General features: G+C 46.5%; 1 protein-coding gene across 10 annotated transcripts in view; it reads left to right on the top strand.

Moving 5' to 3' along the window:
* The window catches only part of PHACTR1 (phosphatase and actin regulator 1), a 555,008-nt gene that overhangs the window by 515,514 nt on the left and 25,790 nt on the right, over positions 1-13,704 (top strand). The window lies entirely within an intron of this gene.

The following is a 13,704-nucleotide window of genomic DNA, read 5'->3' as shown; positions in this document are numbered from 1 at the left end:
CCCAGATAGCTGTAACCCCTGTTTTGCAGAAATGAAGGACTAGTTTGTCAGAGCCTCTGAAAAAAATCTGGATTTTTTTTAACAAAAGTTCCGATTTTTTTAAGATTTTATTTATTTATTTGAGAGAAAACAAGTAGTAAGGAGGAGAAGGAGGGGGCAGAGAGAGAGAGAGAGAGAGAGAGAAGCAGACTTCCTGCTGAATGAGGAGCCTGATGCAGGACTCGATCCCAGGACCCTGAGATCATGACCTGAGCCGAAGGCAGATGCTTAACCAACTGAGCCACCCAGGGGACCCTAAAAGTTCCAAATTTTTAAAACACGGTACAGAGCAAGCTGTATATATTTATGGACCAAATTCAGCCCAAGGACCACATCCCAGCCTGGGCACCTGGTTTTGATCTCTGATTAGGAAGCTATAATTTTTCTTCTGGGGACCACAGTTATGCATTCTTGGGGGGAGTACACTACACGTTTTTCCTGAGATTTTGAGAAAAGAATATTACTGTGTGTTGGGAGGGGCACCTGGGTGGCTCAGTCGGTTAAGCATCTGCCTTCGGCTCAGGTCATGATCGATCTCCAGGTCCTGGGATCGAGTTGAGCCCCGAGTCAGGCTCCCTGCTCAGCGGGGAGTCTACTTCTCCCTCTCCCTCTGCTCCCTGCCTGTGCATGTGCTCTTTCTCTCTCTCACAAATGGACAAGTAAAATCTTGTTTACTCAGCAGTTTAGTGCCTGCCTTCAGCCCAGGGTGTGATCCTGGGGTCCCAGGATAGAGTCCCACATCAGACTCCCTGCATGGAGCCTGCTTCTCCCTCTGCCTATCTCTGCTTCTCTCTCTCTCTCTCTCTCATAAATAAATAAATAAAATCTTAAAAAAAAAGAGAAAGAAAGAGAAAGAAAGAAGAAAGAAAGAAAGAAAGAAAGAAAGAAAGAAAGAAAGAAAGAAAGAAAGAAAGAAAAGAAAGAAGAAAGAAGAAAGAAAGAAAACCAGTGCTAAGCATGTGTCCAGATCAGAGGTAGGACCCTCTTTTGATAAATACGAAAATCCTCCTCTCCTCCCCTCCCCACTAGGGATGGTTCCCCTCATTTAGGGAGCCACTGTCTTTGTGGTGGCAGGAGGCAGTAAACCAGCTGGGGCCCCTGGGAAGATGTTAGTCCTGCCCGTCCCCCTAGACCCTAGTATGTTATTCTCTCTTATTTAGAATGTAATAACATGGTAGAGAGAAAGAGTATGCTAAATCTACATTTTCTGCTGCCAGGCAGCTCACTACAAGAGTCACTATAAGCAGAATATAAAGTCATATGTGCAGAGGATTAGGTCCTGCGTTAAATGATAATACAGCGTTCAAGGCAGAAAATTGAAATCCATTTTTATGCTCACGGCACAGGCAATAAAGGGCAGTAATTCTGACTTCTAGCTGATGCTTGTGCCCTGCTTATGGTTTGGGAAGATCACTACCATGAGTCTGATGCACCAGAGCCTTCTTCTGAGGTGGCAAACAGCATCTCCTTCCCACCCAGCAAAGTCTAAGCACCGATGCTAAGTGTGAACCGGCATCTCCCCAAGGCTGGGTAATTTCTTCTGCTGCAAAAGCACATCCCCAAAATAAGAATAACACCCAAAGGCTGTATAAATTCAGTTCAGCTTTGGCTGGCTGGGTAGCCCTGGGCACAAGCCCCTGGAAGTCAGCATTCCCGTAAAAGAGGGAGGAGAGTAGACCCGAGGGCAGTTTAGGAGGAGCTACTTTGTGGACCTGGCCCTTGCAGCCCCAGCATCTTGGCCGTGGTGGTGACAGCGGTGGTGCTGGCACTGAGCCCAGCTCAGAGGGGACCAGGACGGAAGGGAAAGAGGGTACTGCTCCCCATCCACGAAGCCCTGCCGGGCATGCCTCGGGCTGGTGGTCTCTCTCTGTGGATTCTGAGACCACCCCTAAAGCAAACTGAAATGAGGTACAGGTCACCTCTCTGACACTGAGTGGACCTGGTTCTTTGCACAGCATTTGCACAGCAAGTGCGTGGACCCTTCCCATCGCTCAGATGCTCGACACCTCCCATTAACTGGCTGCACCAAATAGCCCTTCTTAGAAGCCCTTCGGAAAAGCTGACATCTCGTGAAGTCGAGCCAAGGTTCCAGCACTGTCTGGCTGAAAGAGAAGGGCAGCTGCACATTTTTTAGGTTTTGCTGTTCAGGAAAGGTGCAAGAGCTGTCCCCGGAACACTTGACTGGGACGCCCTGGGAGAAAGTGGAACAGAACTTCAATAGCACAGGTGTGGCCTCAAGGCATGAGCCACACACAGCAGGGGACCGCAGCCCCTGACCTGTTGCAGGGCCCAGCGACACCCTGCAAGGTGGCCGCTGTTCGAGTCCCTTCTTGTAGAGATGCAGGAGCCTCTTGCTCCCCCACCCCCACCTCCAGCTGTTAAGAAATGCAGTGAAGACAACTCCTGACATCTTGTAACCCAGGCGGGGTTTCTGAGCCCTGACCGTGTGCGTGCGAGCCCACGTGCGTGTGAACCTGTGTGCACATGTGTGCATGTGCATTCAGGAGAAGAGGAGTCGCAGTTTGCAGGCCTTACACAGGATGTCAGGGGACAAAGCCACATCTTGTCAGGTGCTTCCAGTGCCCCGTGTGTGTGGCTCGCGGCTCTCCCGGCCGCCCATGTGTTCTTCGGTGATACAGTAAGTGTGGAGGACAAAAGAGCCGCTCTCTACTCAGCAAAAGCAGAATCAGTCTGGGTTTGAAACTTGCAGAGGTTTAAAAAAAGAAAAGAAAAGTGACTGTCCCTGGGGGTTAGGGAGCCTTATTTTGTTTTCTGTTCCATAGCTTTTTTGAACAGCTGCGCTTCAAAAGCTGGGGCGCTGGGGTGGGGAGGGGGCCACGGTATTGCCCCACAGACGAAGCAGAGAATGGGCCAGCCTTCCAAGCTGCTGTCCAGCTACATTTGAAGTGGTTAAAAGTCCCTCTAATTCTCCAGCAATTTTTGTCCTCATCGCTATGGGGAAGTAATCTGCAAGGATTATTCTTGTGGTTTACCTTAGCAGATGGCAGAAAGAAAGGCCCCGTTTCTTGGAATATTTGGCTAAGTAAGAGAAGAATCAGCCTGTCTACATGGAGAGGCAACCACCCAGGGTGATGGTCCCTGACATAACGTTACCTAAGACTCCAGAGGCCTCTCTGTTGATAACATGCTTTCCCGCTAGCACTCCCGCTGATAATCTTCGTCTCCACCCTGCAAGGTGGCTGCTCTTGGGATCCCTTCGTGTAGGTGAAAAAACTGAGCTTTAGATAATTCTGAAGACAATAAGGAACAAAGAGAAAACACACCTTTCGTATCCCAGACTTCCCTATCTGCAGCAGACATGCTGAGAAAAAATGTTTAGTTTGGTTTTAGTTTATAGGTTGAACAGAATTTCCATCCCCAGGTACCTGTGGTTGGGAGGGGATTGTGTGGGATGGTGGTGGAGTTCTAGACCACAGGCTCTGTCTTGTGTGTGAACATGTCCTCAAGGAGGAGAGGTGAGCCATGAAAGGGAGAGGGGGTAGGAGATTTTCCTCCATCTCGGACTTAACTGGGCTTTTTCTTGCATTGCAGTAACACTGTCCACAATAAGTAGGAAGAGCTGAAGCACTTGGCACTGAGGTTTGGTTCTAGACACACTCCTGCCTGGTGGAATGTGTTGAGCCAAGGTCATCCAGTGCAGTGGTTCCCACAGTATGGTCCATGGGTTGGTGGCATAAGCATCACCTAAGAACTTGTTGAGATGCATATTTGCAGGCCCCACCTAGTCTCTAAATCAAAAATTCTGAGGATGGAGGCACCTGGGTGGCTCAGTGGTTGAGTGTCTGCCTTTGGCTCAGGTCATGATCCTGGGGTCCTGGGATCAAGTCCCACATTAGGCTCCCCACAGGAAGTCTGCTTCTCCCTCTGCCTATGTCTCTGCCTCTCTCTGTGTGTCTCTCATGAATAAATAAATAAAATCTAAAACAAAAAAAAAGAAATTCTGAGAATGGGACCCCAAAATCTGCATTGTAACAAGTGTGATTCTGAGGCACACTGATGTTTGGGAAGCAGGGGTCTAGTAGACAGAGCAATGTAGCCTATTAAGCCTATGAACCTTAGGTTGAAATCTCCATCCTCCGTGTTCTGACTGGGTTCCTGTCCAGCCTCAGTTTCTACATCTGTAAAATGGACCTCCCACTCAAGGTCATCAAGAGCTCTAAATGAGTCATTCTCCCAATTGCAGTAGATAATGAACACTGGTCCCTTCCCTCTCACTGTGAATTTGAGTGTTAATATTATGCTAGACTCTTACTACTCAGAATAAGTAATGCTATATGCCCTAACAGGTAAATCCTAAATCCCAATGGCTTAAGGCAATAAAGGTTTATTTTTCCCTAGAGTAAAGCCTAATGTAGTTCAGACAGCCTCTCTATAATAGAGCCATCACACACTTTTAGAACATGCAGCACCAGCATTTCCATAGCAAGGGAAGAGGGGATAGAGGAGATACACACATCGCTTCTGCTCACGACCCACTAACCAGACTAGGCTCCAGACCCCAATCCAGCTGCAGGAGAGTCTGGAGGAAGTAAAGATGCAGTTGGAATATTTGATGAGCACAAAGTGTCTTTTTTTTTTTTTCCATGCACAAAGTGTCTTAGCCACAACTTCACTGAGCCAGGTTTGTCGTACATCTTCTGTGTTTGATGGTTGTTCTGGCCATGGCCCCATCATATGAAAGGGACCGTCGTATCTAAAACAGCCGTGATTAAAAGACTTATTAGAAATCATGGTATATACATAGAGTGGAATGTTGCTTGACCTTTAAGAAAAAAAAAAAAAAAAAAGAAGGAAATCCTTCCATTCCTGACATAGGTGAACCTGGAAGATGTTATGCTAAGTGAAATAAGCCAGACATAGACAGATACTTCATGAACTCACTTGTCTGTGGAATCGAGAGAGAGAGAGAGCAGTGGGTGGAAGTGAGGCAGAAGGAGATGAAGAGAGAGTATCAGTCTTAAGCAGGCGCTGCGCCCAGCATGGAGCCCAATGCGGGGCTCCATCTCATGACCCTGAGATCACCTGAAATCAAGAGTAGGGTGCTCAACCAGCTCAGAGTCCCACTTATATGTAGAATCTTCAAAAACAATCACTCTGAGAGACAGAGAGGGACAGGTTGTAGAATGGTCATTACCAGAGATGGGGGAGTTGAGGGCAAAGGAGAATTATGGCTCAGAAGGCAAAAACTTTCAGTCATAAGATGAATAAGTTCTGGAGACATAATGAACAGCACGATGACTAGAGTTAATAGTAACACAACGAAAAAAAAATAGTAACACGACGTATACTGTAATTTCCCCTGAGGGTAGACCTCACGTGTTCTCAGCACACACTCAAAAATGGTACCTTATGATGGGAGGTGATGGATGCGTTAATTAGTTTGATTGAGCTAATCATCTCACAAGGTACGCATATATCAAAACATCATGTTGTACATTCTGAATACATACAGTTTTCATCTGTCCAAAATAAGAAAAGCTTTTTCACTGTTGGCTGAGGGAAGAAGGCAGCCAGCTGGCCGTTGGAAGGCAGAGAGCATGGTTTCTCCGAGGGGAGCCGACCACGCGACGGTCTGAGGCTCTGTGTTGGGGCCAGCATCACTACATGCTCCTGATCTGCATCCGTGAACAGTTTAGCAAAGCAGCTCACAGACATCAAAACAATGTAATTAGAGAAAAAAAGAGACTACAACCAAACACTGTGTCCATTTAAAGGGGAAAAAAACTGGTTTAAGTACAAATGGGAGATCTCAGAAAGGAACAGTTGGACCTTGAGCTGAAAGAGTCTGGTTTTGGTAGGTATGAGGTTAACGTTGCAGAGTCTCATGTCTCTAAAGGAGACTGTGGAACCTCAGTTTCAGCAAATTGATTCCATCATGAAGTGTTGACTGAGCGTAACTGAGGTGCATGGCACTGTACCGTGTCACTTAAAATGTAGCTGGATAATCCTTCTACAAGAATTAAGACAAGCCAGTCAAGGCATACTCATTGTTTTCAGGTAAAGAGATGCTAAGGACAAGTTCTGTGGGGAAAGGGTAGGTCCTTCTGAAATACAGTTTTTTTATTGGTATAAATCTCTGTTAGACTGTCTTCCCATTTTTTTTCCCTTAAAATATTCTCAAAAGAATAGGGGTGGACAAGGATGATATAAATATTGAATAATCCAAATGCTTGATTCAGAAACCAACACGTTAACCGGAGCAAGTTTAACTCAAGGTGTCGAACCACTTTTCCTGCGATATATTCTTTTCTTCACCTACAATCTTTTGATCCCCTTCTAAACCAGAACAGATAAGGATGTGTCATTTCTACCACACTGTTATCCCGGAAAAGATCTCTCAGAACCATTTGTGAACTTACCAGGAGGCAATAAATAAGCGGAGTTAAGTCATCTTGAGAAGCAAAGTATCTTTCTTTCAATCTTTTGGTTCTACCTCAAAATCTGGCCTTGTGCTTCCAAATTGGCTTATTTTTTTTTTCTTTCTCTCTGAGCTTTGTGCCTGTATCTCAAGGAGACTGAATTTCTTCCCCTGCTTGACAGTAGCATCATCTGAATCTGAAAAAGTAATAGAATTAGAGCACTTTAGAGGCCCCGTGGGCACTCCTATCACTGCCTAGAATACCTGTAATTTCATAGATAAGGGAACTGAGCTCAAAAGAAATTAAGCTGCTAAGTTCACGTCATTACTTGGCTACACTAGGATTTGAAACCACTTTCCCTGCCCCTAATCGGTGCTAAAAAATTAATACACCTGCAACTAATATCACACTGCATGTTAACTAACTGGGATTTAAATAAAAACTGTAAAAAAAAATGATATCCCTCAGAAAAGGGAGAAATGTATTCACTTCTCGCTGGAAGAAACAGGCCAGTGATTTGATTCAAAGTCTGACGAGTCATACTCTTATTTTTCTCAATTCGTGTCTGAGAGAAAAGGCCTTAAAACAGAGGTTTTGAATTAAATCTTTGAGGAACATTTTCAGTCATCAGAAGGCCCATGAGAAAGGAGACCTTGTCTTCTCACATAGGTGGGTTCTTCCAGGGGCACTGTTTCCCTCCTCGATCCTGCTTAGTGAGCTAAACATTTAAATCATGCCCAAGCAAGAGCTGTTTTCGCATTTTACTAATTCATAGTTAATCTCAGCTCAGAAAGTCTCATTAATAATTTTGAAGACTTGAGCGGGTTCTTTGGAAGATTCAGTGGCTGGTGCCTTGCTTGGAGTTTGCCTATTGTGATAGTGGTCAGTCAAATGAATGAAGCTCTAATGGTTTATCCTGAAGATTTTTGTTTGTTTGTTTGTTTGTTTTGTTTTTTGTTCCTTGTTTCAATGGTGGAGTTGGCCTCTCCAGTCTCCAGGATAATTTCCTTTTTTTTTTTTAAGATTTTATTTATGTATTCATGAGAGAGAGAGAGAGAGAGAGGCAGAGACACAGGCAGAGGGAGAAGCAGGTTCCATGCAGGGAGCCCTACATGGGACTCCATCCTGGATCTCCAGGATCACGCCCTGGGCCGAAGGCAGGCGCTTAACCCCTGAGCCACCCAGGGATCCCTCCAGAATAATTTCCATGGGATCCCATGCTTTTTCTCCCTCGCCCACCAAAACTGGCTTCAGGTTTGATTAAATGTGATTTTTCTGCAGCTTCTATAGAGAGCTGGCACTCGGCTCTGAATACTTAAATAGCAGGATTGGATTACGGTTGAGAAGTGCGTGGTGCAGTTGCTTTTCATGTGTCCCCGCACATCTTCGCTTACTGGCAAAATACCTCAGATCACATGCAAAATGCTAATAAGAGTAATTCATTTTATTTATCTTCATTATGTTCATTTCACTCTTCTTGATGACAATGCAAAGATTTTTATAACAGCCTCGAAAATTGCATATATGCTCACTAAATAGAATATAAACAGGAAAAATTATCCAAAGATACAAACCCTGGAAAATCGCTTTTCCCTCTGATTCTGAAGGCAATTCCTTTGAAATATAAGTGAATACGCTTCTATTTTAGGAAGTGTGATCATGAAAATTTTATGTTCTTGGCCCATCAAATCATTAAAACAAGAGTTCTTCAAAACGAGAAACCTTGTTAGTTCCTTTGGGGGAAAAAAAAAAGTAGGCAGACAGATAAATAGTGCGTGCTGCCCGGTAGTCAGTACGTTGCAAAGAGTTTTAGCCTCTTTTTGACTTATGATTTTCCTCATTTTGTTTATCTTCATATTGTAACTTACTAAGCTCCCTCTTAAAAGATGCTAAGATAGGGGATCCCTGGGTGGCTCAGCAGTTTAGCACCCGCCTTTGGCCCAGGGTGTGATCCTGAGGTCCTGGGATCGAGTCCTGCGTTGGGGTCCCTGCATGGGGCCTGCTTCTCCCTCTGCCTATGTCTCTGCCTCTCTCTCTCTCTCTCTCTCTCTCTCTCTCTGTGTCTCTCATGGATAAATAAATAAAATCTTTAAAAAAAATGCTAAGATAGGCGATGGCATCTACTGTGTGTTAATGACACAGTTAATGACACAGGAGCTGCCCCCCCTGAATTGACTGAGCCAATGAACCTGCCACCTGCATGTTGGGAAGCGTGGCCCCCATACCACACAAGGGAAGCCCTCGGCCCACCCTCCTTCTGTGGCTTGGGGCTGCCTTCGTACTTCTGGAAGCCGAGTGGGTGGCTTCTGCTCAGAGCCTGCGGTGCCCGTCCAGCTCCGCCCTGGAGCACCTCCCCAGCTCATCCCAGCTTCTCGGCTCTCTGTCCAGTAGCCCTCTCTCTTCACGGTCCTTAATGACCAAAGTCATTTGGGACCACAGCCTGTGAAATCTGATTCTCAGTCAGCAAGCAGTGTGACCAGGATACGCTCAGGCATTTGCCACAAAGGGACTATAAATCCATATGGTTTAGTCCAGGCAAAAACAAAATAAGCCTGTTCTTTTTTTTTTTTTTTTTTCTTTTTAAGCCTACATGTAATCTCAGATTCAACCTACTTAAGAAATTAGTGAAAAATTGTCAGAAATGTATATCATGTGTTACATGATATCTGTTTAATAATTTATTAATGATAGAAGGCTGGGGTATGTGTAAAACTGTGTGGAACATTTTCTCTTTTTTTAAGCATTATTTTTTATTTTTTGAGAGGTGGGTGATGGGGGCCGTGGCAGAGAGCATCTCAAGGAGACTCCCCACTGAGCACAGAGTCCGACGCTAGCAGACCAGGATCTCATGACCCTGAGATCATGATCTGAGCTGAAACCAAGAGTCAGACACCTAACCGACTGAGCCACCCCAATGCTCCTATATGGAATATTTTCTTAAACATTAATCATTTCCATAAAAGTTTTCAAAAGGCCTGTTTGATAGCAAACTTGATTCGAAAGTGTATTCTGATCTCCTTTACGTACGTCACAGTTATCCTCCTGTTGAGCTGATAACAGATTCCTGAGGTCATGGACCCTGTGAGGAGGACGGAATCCTCCTGTAAGGCCCATGAATAGGTGGGGCAAAGAATCCTACTGAGGGAAGCATGCCTTTAGCTGCCACAAGTGGAAGAACTCACAGCCACGCCACCACAGCTCAGCTCCAACCGTGGAGCCACCAAGGCTAACCCCCATGTGGGCCAAAGTTTGAGAAGAGGACAGGAGTCCGGAAGCCACAGTGGTGGATGAGAGCTTAGCGTGGAGACAGTTGTCATAAAAAAATACCGTGTGGCTATCCAAGTAATGGGCCATGTAAGGAAAGGTGGCACATAGGAGATGTGACATCTTCCAGATATTTTATTTGTTTAAAGATTTATTTATTTGTTTGAGAGAGAGGGTGGAGAGAGGGGCAGAGGGAGAGAAAAAATCTCAAGCAGACTCCCCACTGAGTGCAGAGCCTGACTCCGGATCCCAGGACCCTGAGATCATGACCTGAGCCAAAACCAAGAGTCAGATGCTTAACCAGCTGCACACCACCCAGGCACCCGCAGACACTGCTTTGTAGTGATTGATGGTGGTGAGGAAGACAAGAGGACTGTGCTCAGTTTCTCAGTCTGACATGTTGGGGGACCCAACATATTGCCTCTTTCTTATCAGGTCATGAGCTACACAGCACATGACTATAGAAGCCCCCCACTTCCATTTTGCATTGAGGAACCAAAATAATTCACAGTGAGTAAACTGCAGCAGGGCCTCCAGTTCTACTCCACTGGTTGATCTGCCAGGACAGAGTCCAGCTCAGGTGACACCTGTGGCAGAGGCCACAGACCACAGCCTGGGGGCCAGATCTGGCCCGTTTGTACATCCATCCAGCTTTGGTGGCGCACTGTGGCTATGCTCATGTTATGACAACAGACTAGAGGAGTAGTGACAGAGACCACACGGTCCACCAAAGTCAACGTGCTTACTATTTGGCCTTTTTCTTTGAAGAAGAAAGAGATGACACGTTTAAGGATCTAGACTGAGGACACTCAGAGAAGGTGGCCTTGCCTCTTGCAGTATTGACAGTGGATCCATTTAGGAAGTGCCTACGCTTAAAATATCCCCGTCACAGGGAGAAATTTTCTCTTCACGCCAAGACGTTTTCCTCTGTGCTAATTTCTCTAATCAGAATAATTGCATTTGCTTTTACTTATGTGTCCAAATGTGAAGCACCATATTGTTTTACAAATTATACTGGGCATACAGTCGATTCTTTTAAATTCGATTTATTACCTGAGCAATTAGGAAAGCTGTTTTCAAGGACAACCAGGTACCATCAGAAGCAGCACAGCTGAGCTGCTGGCCAGCAGAAGAGGGACTGACTGTACAGGCAGATGAGAGAGGGAATACAGTTTGGTTTTTTTTTTTTAGAGGTTTTATTTATTTATTTGAGAGAGAGAGAGAATGAGCCCGGGAAGCAGCAGGCAGAGGGAGAGGGAGAAGCAGATTCTCCACTAAGCAGGGAGCCCAACATGGGGCTCGATCCCAGGACCCTGAGATCATGACCTGAACTGAAGGCAGATGCTTCACCAACTGAGCCACCCAGGCATCCCGAGAGGGAATCCATTTAGCAGAAGATGTGTGTTGTCCTCAAGAAGGAAGGCCACACGCCATGCCAGGCAGGCCCAGCTGGGAAAGGAGTATGAGGAAGAGTGATGAGCATGTTCTTGTTTTTGCTGCTGGAGCTGGATTCAGGCCCCAGGAATAGATATGAAAGTGCGAGGAAGAGGGACACAAGGAGGCAAAGTCCAGGCCTGAGCCTGCAGCTCCACACTCAGGACGCTCAGGACGGGTGATCCAGATGACACCTAACCCAAGCACCACACAGATGGGAAGAGAGGTTGTGGTGGCAGTTCCAGCAACTCACAGAACCGCAGATGTGTGGGATGTGTATAAAGTTGAGGTGACCAGAGCCTAACAGAACGTCTGTACAACACTTACTGCATGAGGAAAACGCGTGCTTTACACACACACGTGTGCGCCCACATCAGGAGAACCCGTCTCCTGACTAGAGAAGTGAGCTGCTGAGAAGGGCCTGGAGCTTTGCTGTGGTTGGTGGTTTCCCATCCCTTTCCTGCCGTGAATGCCCAGAAGGAAGCCTTCCAGGGCTTTGAGAGGCTGAGCCTTCCTAGTGGTCGGTTGGGACTCTGCCTCCAGACAAGACCAGCCTCACAATTTCCTCTGATTAAAACATGGCGGTCATGAGGTGCCTGGGTGGCTCAGTTGCTTGAGCGTCAGACCTGAATTGGGCTCAGGTCATGGTCTCAGGGTCGTGAGATCGAGTCCTGTGTCGCCTCCACTCTGAGTGTGGAGTCTGCTTGAGATTCTGTCTCCCTCTCCCCTTGTCCCCTGTAAAGAACAAAAGACATGGTGGTCAGGATGCTCTCCCTGGGGTAGGAGACTGCTCCTGACGGAATGTTCCACAATCAGCCATTTCCCTCAGGATGAGGGTGGGTGTTTCTCTGACACCTTGGGAGCTGGTGTTGCTGGCAGTCCCATGGGGGACATTACAGTCATGGCCCAAGGGCCACTCATGGATTCCGCCCAGTTTCCCTGGGCTCCTACTGGGGCCTTGCAACCCTGAGATACTGACTGCTCATGCATTGATGCCACGGTCCCCTGTGATTTCCTCCAGCATCACACATTGAAGTGCACATGTGGGAGAGAGGGGGGCTGTGTGAGGTAGGTGCTATGTACCTCACATGACCAGATCATCAGGACATAGAGCAGAAGAGCATAAGGGAGGGAAGAGAACTTGGACCCTCATTCACCAGGCTGGGAGCTAAGAGTCTCTTAGTGGATATGTGCTATGAGTTCAGTCAGTTTGGGGGGAATATATTTAAGGGGTAAGGGAACAATCTCTTCTCCTAAGGGATTTCCCAAAGCATTGGGTAGATACGGCCAAGAAAGTCTCAAGAAATCATTTCTGTTAGTTTCCTGTATAATCAAGGCAAAATCTATTCAGAGGGTCCCTATCACTTCATTTTCCCGTGGTTATTCCTCTTTCCCTTCCCCAGATAAATAGATCCTTTCCCAGACAGATAAACACATCCCATTCACCTTTCCTGATTCTTTTCCTATTAAAAAGATTTCCAAAGAATACAAGCTTGCAAATCCAGACTACTTAGACATTCCTAAAGTCCACCATGCTGCCAGGAAGAAAAAGTATGTGTGGGGAGGGGGTTGGGTTGGGGGAGACGATCTGGCCTTTTTTGGTACATTACCTACGTGGAGAGACAGATCCTCAGGAAAGTGCTTACAGTTTAATGAGGGTAACAACATTCAGTCCCCTTCCTTTGGACTGCAGGGCTATTGGCTTTAAAATGAAGATTTACAGGGCGCCTGAGTAGCTCAGCCGGTTGGGCATCTGTCTCTTGGTTTCAGCTCAGGTCATAATCTCAGGTTCGTGGGATTGAGCCCCGTGTCGAGCTCCCTGCTCAGCATGGAGTCTGCTTGAGGTTCTGTCTCCTTCTTCCTCTGCCCCTGCCCTTGCTCATGTTCGCACACAAGTGTGAGCTCGCTTAAGGGAGAACTGTAGGAAATTTTGCAAAATAATGTAACCAAAACCCACTCTGCATGGGCATCTGAGACTCTTCGGAGGTTTTATGTGTTCATCTCCAGGTTTCTAAACAGCATGGGATCTCATTTGAACCTGAGTGTTATTGTTTCTAGAAATAGGGGCCCGTGGGAGGCAGCGGAAGGACATTGGCTGGAGCCCCACTGAGTGAAGAGGGGGAAGGAGGCTGGCGATTCCTGCCTCCTCTCCCAGCTCCTGCCTCACCTTGTACCCTCAGAACTCTCCCCAAGGAGTGCTGATGGCCCCGGGAGATTGGCCCATTGGGAGTGAATGTGGACAAAAAAGAAAAAAAAAAAGAGCATGAGCTGCACCTATGCTGCTGCTCCATGTCCAACTCTTCATCCTTACATGCTTTGCTTCAGAAAGGAATGATGGGTTGTGCGTGCTGTTTGAGGCCCAGCAAAGCAGAAATATTGGGGAAATCTGTGACTGTAATATTTTTTAAATGAATGGATGAATGAGTGGGTGAACAAATTAAATGTGTACTCTTACAGCATTTTAGTGTCGTCTGGGCTGTGCTCGTCGACCTGCCCATGATACTGCCCATGATAGTCGCTCAGCAGTGACACCCAGATCTTCCTCTCTTCATTGGATTCACTCTTTGTCCTTGCCCCAGTGGTCCGT

The sequence above is a fragment of the Canis lupus genome, chromosome 37, assembly GCF_048164855.1.
Source record: "Canis lupus baileyi chromosome 37, mCanLup2.hap1, whole genome shotgun sequence".
Lineage (NCBI taxonomy): Eukaryota > Metazoa > Chordata > Mammalia > Carnivora > Canidae > Canis > Canis lupus.
The sequence above is the reverse complement of the archived record's forward strand: the minus strand, read 5'-3'. Positions and strand labels throughout refer to the sequence as shown.